The sequence below is a fragment of the Carya illinoinensis genome, chromosome 13 (assembly GCF_018687715.1).
Source record: "Carya illinoinensis cultivar Pawnee chromosome 13, C.illinoinensisPawnee_v1, whole genome shotgun sequence".
Lineage (NCBI taxonomy): Eukaryota > Viridiplantae > Streptophyta > Magnoliopsida > Fagales > Juglandaceae > Carya > Carya illinoinensis.
The window spans coordinates 22,466,815-22,476,125 of record NC_056764.1 but is presented as its reverse complement, the minus strand read 5'-3'; positions in this window follow the sequence as shown (position 1 = coordinate 22,476,125).

The window sequence follows — 9,311 nt, the reverse complement described above, 5'->3', positions numbered from 1 at the left end:
CAGCAAATGTAGGGGAGGATTCCTTATTCTCTCAGATCTTCTGGGATATATATGTTCATGGTTTATTTGAGAAATGGAAGGTATTGAAATCTGAGAGCTGGAAGGTGAATTTGAAGGTGAATGTGAAGGTGAGACAGGAGGTGAATTGGAAGATGCTAGAATATGAGAAGGTGAGACAGAAGGTACTGTAATTGCAGAAGGTGTTGCAATATCAGAAGGTGAAATAGGAGGTATTATATGTTCAGAATTTGAAATGGGAGGGACTGCATTGTTAGAATTTGAAATGGGAGGTACTGCAATATCAGGAGATGAGATTGAAGGCACTGCAATATCAGGAGATGAAATGGGAGGTACTGTGAAATCATATGGTGAAGGAAAATCAGGAAATATAAAAAGGTGTATGATTGGTGTTTGGTATAGAAGGAAAAATAGTTTCATGAAATACAACATTCCTGGAAATGAAGATTTGAAGAGTAAGGAGGTCAAGTACCTTATATCCTTTGATATTAGGTGGATATCCAAGGAATAGACATTTTGAGGCTCTAGGTTGAAATTTTCCTCGACTGTTTTGAATTGTGCTAGCAAAGCATAAACAACCAAAGACTTTAAGGTAGTTGTATGCAGGTGGTTTTTGAAAAAGAAGAGCATAAGGTGTATTATTTTCTAACACAGATGATGGAGTTCGATTAATGAGGTGTGTGGCAGTTAACACACATTCACTCCAATATTATAAAGGTAATTTGGACTGGAAAAGGAGAGCTCTAGCTACATTTAATAGATGCTGGTGTTTTCTTTCAACTCTACCATTTTGCTCAGGAGTTTCTACACAAGATAGTTGATGGATCATGCCATATTTTTGCTAAAGATTAGGCATGTTGAATTCTTGGCCATTATCTGTTCTGAGTGTTTGAATTTGAGTATTAAATTGGGTTTGAACATAAGCAATGAAGTTGATGAGTAAGGATCTAGATTCTGATTTTGTTTTCATAAGATAAAGCCAAGTGAAACGTTTATGATCATCCACAATTGTAAGGAAAAATTTGTAACCAGAATGTGAAAGAGTTGAGAAGGGACCCCAGATGTCACAATGCACTAATTGAAAAGCTTTATTTGCATTGCTTTGTGATACAGGAAAAGACAATTTCTTTTGTCGAGCTAGGGGACAAATCTCACAGATATGATTGTGAGATGATTTTATACAAGGATTAATAGAGCTAATGATTTTCCATCTGGCAGGAGAAGGATGTCCCAACCGAGAATGCCATATGTCAGGACTGATGAAAGAGGTATTGGCCAAAAAAGAGTTGGTTGTGTCAGGTAATGCCTTCTGTGTGTTATTAGCAAAATTAACAAGGTGGTATAGGCCAGCTCTAACTTCAGCAAGCCCAATCATCTTCCATTTGTTGATATCCTGCAAGACACATTTAGATTGAAAAAGAAACAAGGCAATAGAGTTTTCTTTAGTCAATCTTGAAGCAGAGATAAGATTGATATGAAAAGAAGGGATGTAAAGAGTATTATGTAGCACTAAATCAGAGGAGAGTTTGACAGTTCCTGTAAAACTAATAGAAACAAGTTGACGATTTGGTAAATGGACTGAAGATGGTTTGGTAGGTATTTTTATTGAAGTAAAGAAGTGGGGAGAACAGATCATATGATCTGTTGCTCCACTATCTAGTATCCATGGAGAATTATTGTTCAAAAAATTAACAGTTGAACAAGCAGTGAAATGATTACCTGATGTGGAGGCAGTATTGACTGCAGAATTAGAATTGATAGGTGAACTAGACAAGCTATTGGCAAGAGTGATCAGATTTTCTATTTGCTCTTGAGAAAAAGGCAAGTTTGGGATATTTGAATTTTGCTCCAGAGAAGATGCAATGTTTGCATTGGGCAATCGTGTTGAATTGAATCTTTTTCCTCGAGGGCTTTTCCATCCTGGTGGATAACCTATGATTTGAAAGCACTTGTCTGCAAGATGTCCAGAAAATCCACAATGGGAACAAGTGATTTCAGATTTTCCTTTGAGTTTGCTGAACTTAGAAACATTGGAATAAGTTTGTCTTGGTGGTTGTGTAGCAGCCATAGCATGAGAATCAAGAGGAAGCCCTATTGCATTTGTCAAAGATCTTTGGCTTTCTTCTTGAAGCAGCAAAGAAAAGACCTTCCCCATTGATGGTAAAGGAGAAAGAAGCAGTTGACTTCGAATGGCTGAATAAGAATCCTGTAAACCAACCAAGAACTTCATCACATAGTCTGCTTGTTGGCGATCAGCAAGATTCTTTAAGATGGCACAAGTACAAGTGTTCATAATTCCACAAGTACATTTAGGGAGAGGGCGATAGCTAATGTATTCATCCCATAAAGTTTTGAAATCACTAAAATACTGAGTGATTGAGTTTGAGCCTTGAGAAATAGAGCTTAAAGATTTCTCTAATGTAAAAACTCGTGGGCCATCACTTCGAAGATATCTAATTTTTAGTTCATCCCAAATGTCAGATGCAGTGTTGAAGTAGAGAAGACTTCCTCGAAGTTCCTTTGCAATTGAGTTCATCAACCAAGACAAAACAAGATTGTTTGCTCGCAGCCAAGCAACCTGAAGTTTTGTGTTATCAGGACTGGGTTGAGGCAAACTTCCATCAATAAAGGCAAGTTTGCTCTTTACAGAAAGAGCAATCGAGATTGATCTACTCCAAGCAACATAATTTGCACCATTGAAAAATTCAGAAATAAGAAGAGCTCCAGGATTATCATTGGGATGGAGATAGTAAGGGCTGGATGAATCATCAGATGGATTCATTGAAGATGAAGATGAAAAGGAAGCTGCCATATTAGTAGAGGATTCCATAGCAACAAAAAAGCAGCAAGAAAGCAACAAGAAAGCTGAAAGATAGATCAAGAATTTGATCAAGAGAGCAGCGGAAAGTTGATACTCGATGATACCATGTAAAATATGTAAAATGGAAACAGAGAAAATGGAAGAGAATGAACTGAATTACTTGAATTATTGTTGCTTTACATCACACCTATTTATATACACGTATTGGCATTGTAAGCCATCTGATTTTACTATATCAGATACAAGAAAAACAAGAAATGTAACTAACTTATTACATCAACTAACTTAACTGTCATATAACAGTTTATTTATCTGATTTTAGCATTTTTGCTTCACATGATTTTAACTCTAATGCTTCAATTTGTTCTTGTATATTCCAACACATAGTGTTGATCGATGCACATGGCGTTGTTGCTCGAAGAACAAGTTAGGGTTTGTCAATGGATCCATTCTCAAACCTTCAAATCCTGCCGATCCAATGTTTGCTTCTTGGTTACGCTGTAATAATATGGTAATCTCCTAGATCCTTAACCCTGTTTCATCTAAGATTTCTACAACTATTTTCTACATCAATATGGCACATGAAATCTGGAATGATCTCAAAGAGTGATTCTCTTAGAAGAATGGCCCCTGCATTTTCCAGTTACAAAAGCCAATTTCGACTCTTTCTTAAAACCAATTGACTTTTAGTGCCTATTTTACTAAGCTGAAAGGTCTTTGGGATGAATTAATCCTTACAAAATGATTCCAGTTTGTTCTTGTGGAGCTATTCAAACATTTAAATCCTATATTCAACAAGAGCATATACTTCAATTTCTTGTTGGTTTGAATAAGTCCTTTGCCTTTGTTAGGGCTCAAATTCTCTTAATGGATTCACTGTCTCCTCTTAACAAGGTTTTCAGCCTTGTTTTACAAGAGGAACAATAGCATGAGTGATGACTTACAAAATTTCGTATTGCAGATTTACAAGATCGCTCGAGCGGAGGCTTTTGATCGCTCGAGCGAATTCAGGCATATTCAAACGCTCGACTGCCACTCGATAATGAGCTCGAGCGGGTTGCGGGAAAACAAAGATCGCTTGAGCTGAGGCTTTTGGCCACTCGAGCGAAGTCAGGCAGAGTTGAACGCTCGATGTGCGCTCGACAAGCCGCTCGAGCGAATTTAGGCAGAATCAAATGCTCGATGCTCACTCGACACCTCGCTCGAGCGCATACCGTAGTTTTCCAGATCTAAGGTTTTCTGCCTTCAGAGCATATAAAATGGATTTTTCACCATTTGGCCGTACCTTTAGACTGGAGAACACTTTTGGGACAGAAAAACACAGCTAGAAGGATTCAAATCATTTGTTTTGGAGAGGGAATTCCATATATTGCACATACGTTGGAATTATACACGAGCATAGACGGGAGAAAAGCATTGAAACATTTCCTTGAGTTTTCAGCGTTTATTTTCTTCCAATATTCTCAGAACAATTATGGTGAATTCGTTTATATTGAATTCCCTTTCTAGTATGAGCTAAATTTTATTTATTTTAGGAAAACGATGTAACCTAGTTTCGAACTATGCTTGATTGTCTATGCTAATTTAAGGCAATTCTCTCTTTGTTTATCTGATTTATTCTGAGTTTATTGCTTCTAATTAACTGGTCATTAATTAGATGATATTTAATCTTGTGATTTGCTATCGAAAGAGGGAATCATAGGGTATATCTTGAATATTTCAGCATAGGGTAGTATAAAGATCGAAAGACTTGTATGAACCTATGTAGTAATTAAATCATTAGTCTTATTGCTTTCTTGATTATTTAATTTTCATATTCTTGTACGAATTGATAAACAAGAATAATTTCCAATTGACTATCGAAAGAGGCTTTTGGATGAATTAAAGATTTGCTAATAGACAAAAAGAATGAAATTAAATTAGTTGGATGAGTAAAGCATAGTGAAGAATTATGTGAAATCGATTTCCTAGAAGTTTTCTTTCCCATTAATTTGATTTTCGAACGTCAGTTTTATTTCCTTTGCGTATTTTTCTTTGAGTCGATTTTAGTTTAAATTGCAACTATAAAAATCTTAGTGATTCATCTAGATAAAATCGAAATTAGTATAATTTTAGTATTTGGCAAAAGTAAGGTACCAATCCCTGAGGACGATACTCTTCTTATCACTTCATTATAAAACTATGATTTGATACTTAGAGATGTTCTTTGTATTCCAGCCTTTTCATTCAAATTAATTTTTGTTAGCAAGTTAACCTCGACTCTAACTTGCTACATGTCCTTTTTTTTTTTTCCCTTCTGATTTTGTATCTATATAGGACCCGACTCAATGGAAGTTGACTGGAGTAGGTAGACACAAGGGAGGCCTTTACTTTATGCAACAATCAGGCTCATCTCCTAGTGATTTGCTTCACTGAAACTCTTTGCCTGTAATATCTTCTAATTTAGCTAGACAATTGTTTGTTTGTTCAAAATCCTCGAAACATGCATTGTTTAAACTTTGGCATAATAGATTAGGTCATCCTTCTGTTTCTAGGACGACATTTCTACATAAATTTGTGCCTGCTATGTTGCATACTGATTCTCCGTGCCTTGTTTGTCCTTTGGCCAAGCAAAAGATATTACATTTTCCTAATAATTCTCATATTTCTACATTTCCATTTGATTTGATTCATTGTGATGTATGGGGACCCTTTTTTACCCACACTGTTGAAGGTCATAAATGTTTTCTAACAGTTGTTGTTGATTGTACATGGTCCACATGGATTTATCTTTTAAAATGCAAGTCTAAAGTTGCTTATCTTATTCCACAATTTTTCAAACTTATTAAAACACAATTCCACATAAAAGTTAAGAAAATTCGTACTGATCATGGTACTACATTTTTCTTAACATCCTTTCTTAAATCTAAATGTGTTATCCATCATTTGAGTTGTGTTGAAACTCCTCAACATAATTACATTGTTAAACATAAATATCAACATCTCTTAAACACTGCTTGGGCTTTAATGGTTCAGTCTAATTTACCTCTTCCCTTCTGGGGTGATGCCATTCTTACAGCTACTCATCTTATAAACAGATTGCCTAATTGGGAAATAGAGGCATCCCCCTTTCTTAAATCCTTTCTTAAATCTAAAGGTGTTATCCATCATTTGAGTTGTGTTGAAACTCCTCAACAAAATTATATTGTTGAACGTAAATACTAACATCTCTTAAACACTATTCGGGCTTTAATGGTACAGTCTAATTTACCTTTTCCCTTCTGGGGTGATGCCATTCTTATAGCTACTCATCTTATAAACAGATTGCCTAAGCCTCTATTGGGAAATAAATCACCTTGTGAATTACTCTTTCAATCCCCTCCCACTTATGATCATCTTAGAACTTTTGGCTGTCTTTGTTTTGCATCATCTCTACTTAGATCAAGATCTAAGCTTGATTCTAGAGCCTGACAGTGTATCTTTTTTGGTTATCCCTTTGGCATAAAGGGCTATAAGCTCTTAGATCTCACTGCAAACGATACTTTTGTTTCAAGACATGTTTTTCATGAGCATGTATTTCCTTATAAATCTCCTTTTTCCTTACCTTTTGTTTCACCTCCTACTTCCACTTCAGTGCATTTTAATTTTGTTCCAAATCATCAACACTTGAACATTATCATATGCCTTCAATTGAGTCTTCATTCCCTGTTGAGGATTTTTTTTTTCCACCAAATACAGCTTTTCCCAATACATCTCAAGTTCATACAGCTCCTGAACCACATATTCATACAGATTCTGAATCACTCACAGAATATCAAACAAAACCTCAGACAGTCTCTCTTCCAATCTGTAAATCATCTAGACATAAAGGAGCTCATGGTTATTTGCAGCATTACTCTTGCAACTCTCTTACTACACACTCTGCATCAAATTCCACAGATTATGTTCCTATACCCGCTCCATATGATCTTAATCATTCTCTTTCTTATCATAGGTATCTCCTAAACATAAATCCTTTACTTTAGCTATTACTACTGATATAGAGCCTAAGTTTTATTATCAGGCAGTCAAGCACTCTCATTGGAGAGATGCTATGGCTGCTGAGATTCTAGCCTTAGAAAATAATAATACATGGACTATTACCTCCTTATCTACTAGAAAAAAACCCATTGGATGTAAATGGGTTTATAAAATTAAATATAGAGCTGATGGTTCTATTGAGCATTACAAAGATCGATTGGTTGCTAAGGGGTATACCCAACGTGAAGGATTGGATTATTTTGAAATGTTTTCACCTGTGGTAAAAATGGTTACTGTTCGTACACTTCTTGCCATAGCTGCTGTTTAGAATTGGTCTTTGGTTTAACTTGATGTGAATAACACTTTCTTACATGGTGATTTACTTGAGGAAGTTTATATGACACTTCCTCCTGGTTTTCATATTAAGGGGAAGTATAGTGCAAATTAAACAAGTCCCTTTATAGATTGAAGCAAGCATCTCATCAATAGTTTTCGAAATTTTCCAATTCTCTTTATGCACTTGGTTTTAAAATGTCCAAAGGTGATTATTCATTGCTTACTCGTTCCAATGGTGCTTCTTTTATTGCACTTCTTATGTATGTTGATGATATCTTAATTGCCAGTAATGATTCACATGTTGTTGATGATTTGAAACTGTTACTGGACACTAAATTTAAGCTGAAAGATCTTGGTCAGCTTAAATACTTCATTGGTTTGGAAGTTGCAAGATCTTCTCAAATTATTTCCTTATGTCAACATAAGTATGCACTTGAGATATTACAAGATGCTAGGTTTCTTGGTGCTAAACCAGCAGCTTTTCCAATGGAACAGAATTTGAAACTCAGTAAAGATAGTGGTACTTTATTGCTTGATCCTACTATTTTTAGAAGATTAATTGGTAGATTGTTATATCTTACCATTACACGACCCGATCTCACCTTTTTTTTTGTTCATTGGCTTTGTCAGTATATTGATAAGCCCCGTGAGCCTCACTTACAAGTAGCTTATTGTATTCTACAATATGTCAAGTCCACTCTAGGACATGGTTTATTTCTTCTTGTTGACTCTTCATTTCAAATCAAAGCTTTTACAGATTCAGATTGGGCTTCATGCCCTGATACTCGTAGATTATCATGGGCTATTGTGTTTTTCTTGGAGATTCCTTGGTGTCCTGGAAGTCTAAGAAACAACAAAAAGTTTCTAGTTCATTTCCAGAGGTAGAATACCGTTCTATGGCCAATACAACTTCTAAAATTGTTTGGCTTCTTTCCTTACTCTCAGATTTTAGAGTTTCTCACTCAAATAGTGCTCATTTGTTGTCTAATAACATAGTTGATCTTCATATTGCTGGTAATCCCATTTTTTACGAGCATACAAAACATATTGAATTTGATTGTCATTTTGTACAGGACAAACTTCAAGTTGGGATTCTCAAGACATTTCATGTTGCTTCTCAACATCAACTTGCTGATGTCATTACTAAAGCTTTGGGTAGTGATGGCTTGCAAAATTTCATATTGCAGATTTTACAAGTTCGCTCGAGCGGAGGCTCTTGGCCGCTCGAGCGAATTCAGGCAGATTCAAACGCTCGACTGCCGCTCGACAGGGAGCTCGAGCGGGTTGCTGAAAAACGAAGATCGCTCGAGCGGAGACATTTGCCGCTCGAGCGAAATCAGGCAGAGTCGAACGCTCGATGTGCGCTCGATAGGACGCTCGAGCGAAATCAGGCAGAGTCGAACGCTCGACGCGCGCTCGACACCCCGCTCGAGCGAACATCGTATTTTGACAGATTTTAGGTTTTCCGCCGTGGGACCATATAAAAGGCCATTCTTCACTCTAGAGCCGCGGTTTTTTTTGATGGGAGAACACTCTTTGGGAGAGAAAAACATAGCTAGAGGGATTCAAATCATTTGTTTTGGAGACGGAATTCCAATTTATTGCACGTACGTTGGATTCATACACGAGCACGGACGGGAGAAAGGCGTTGAATCGTTCCCTTGAGCTTTTGACGACCAGTTGAGGCTGCAAGGAGGATTTTTCAGTGTTTATTTTCTTCTTCCCATCTTCTCAGAACAATTATGGTGAATTCGTTTATGTTGAATTCCAATTCTAGTATGAGCTAAATTTTCTTCTTTCTAGGAAAACGATGTAACCTAATTCCGAACTATGCTTGTTTGTCTATGCTAATTTAATGCAATTCTCTCTTTGTTTATCTGATTTATTCTGAGTTTAATGCTTCTAATTAACTGGCCATTGATTAGATGATTAGTAATCTTGTGATTTGCTATCGAAAGAGGGAATCATAGGGTAGATCTTGGATATTTCAGCATAGGTAAGTATAGAGATCGAAAGACTTGTATGAACCTGTGTAGTAATTAAATCATTGGTCTTATTGCGTTCTTGATTATTTAATTTGCATACTCTTGTGTGAATTGATAAACTAGAATCAATTCCAATTGACTATCGAAAGAGG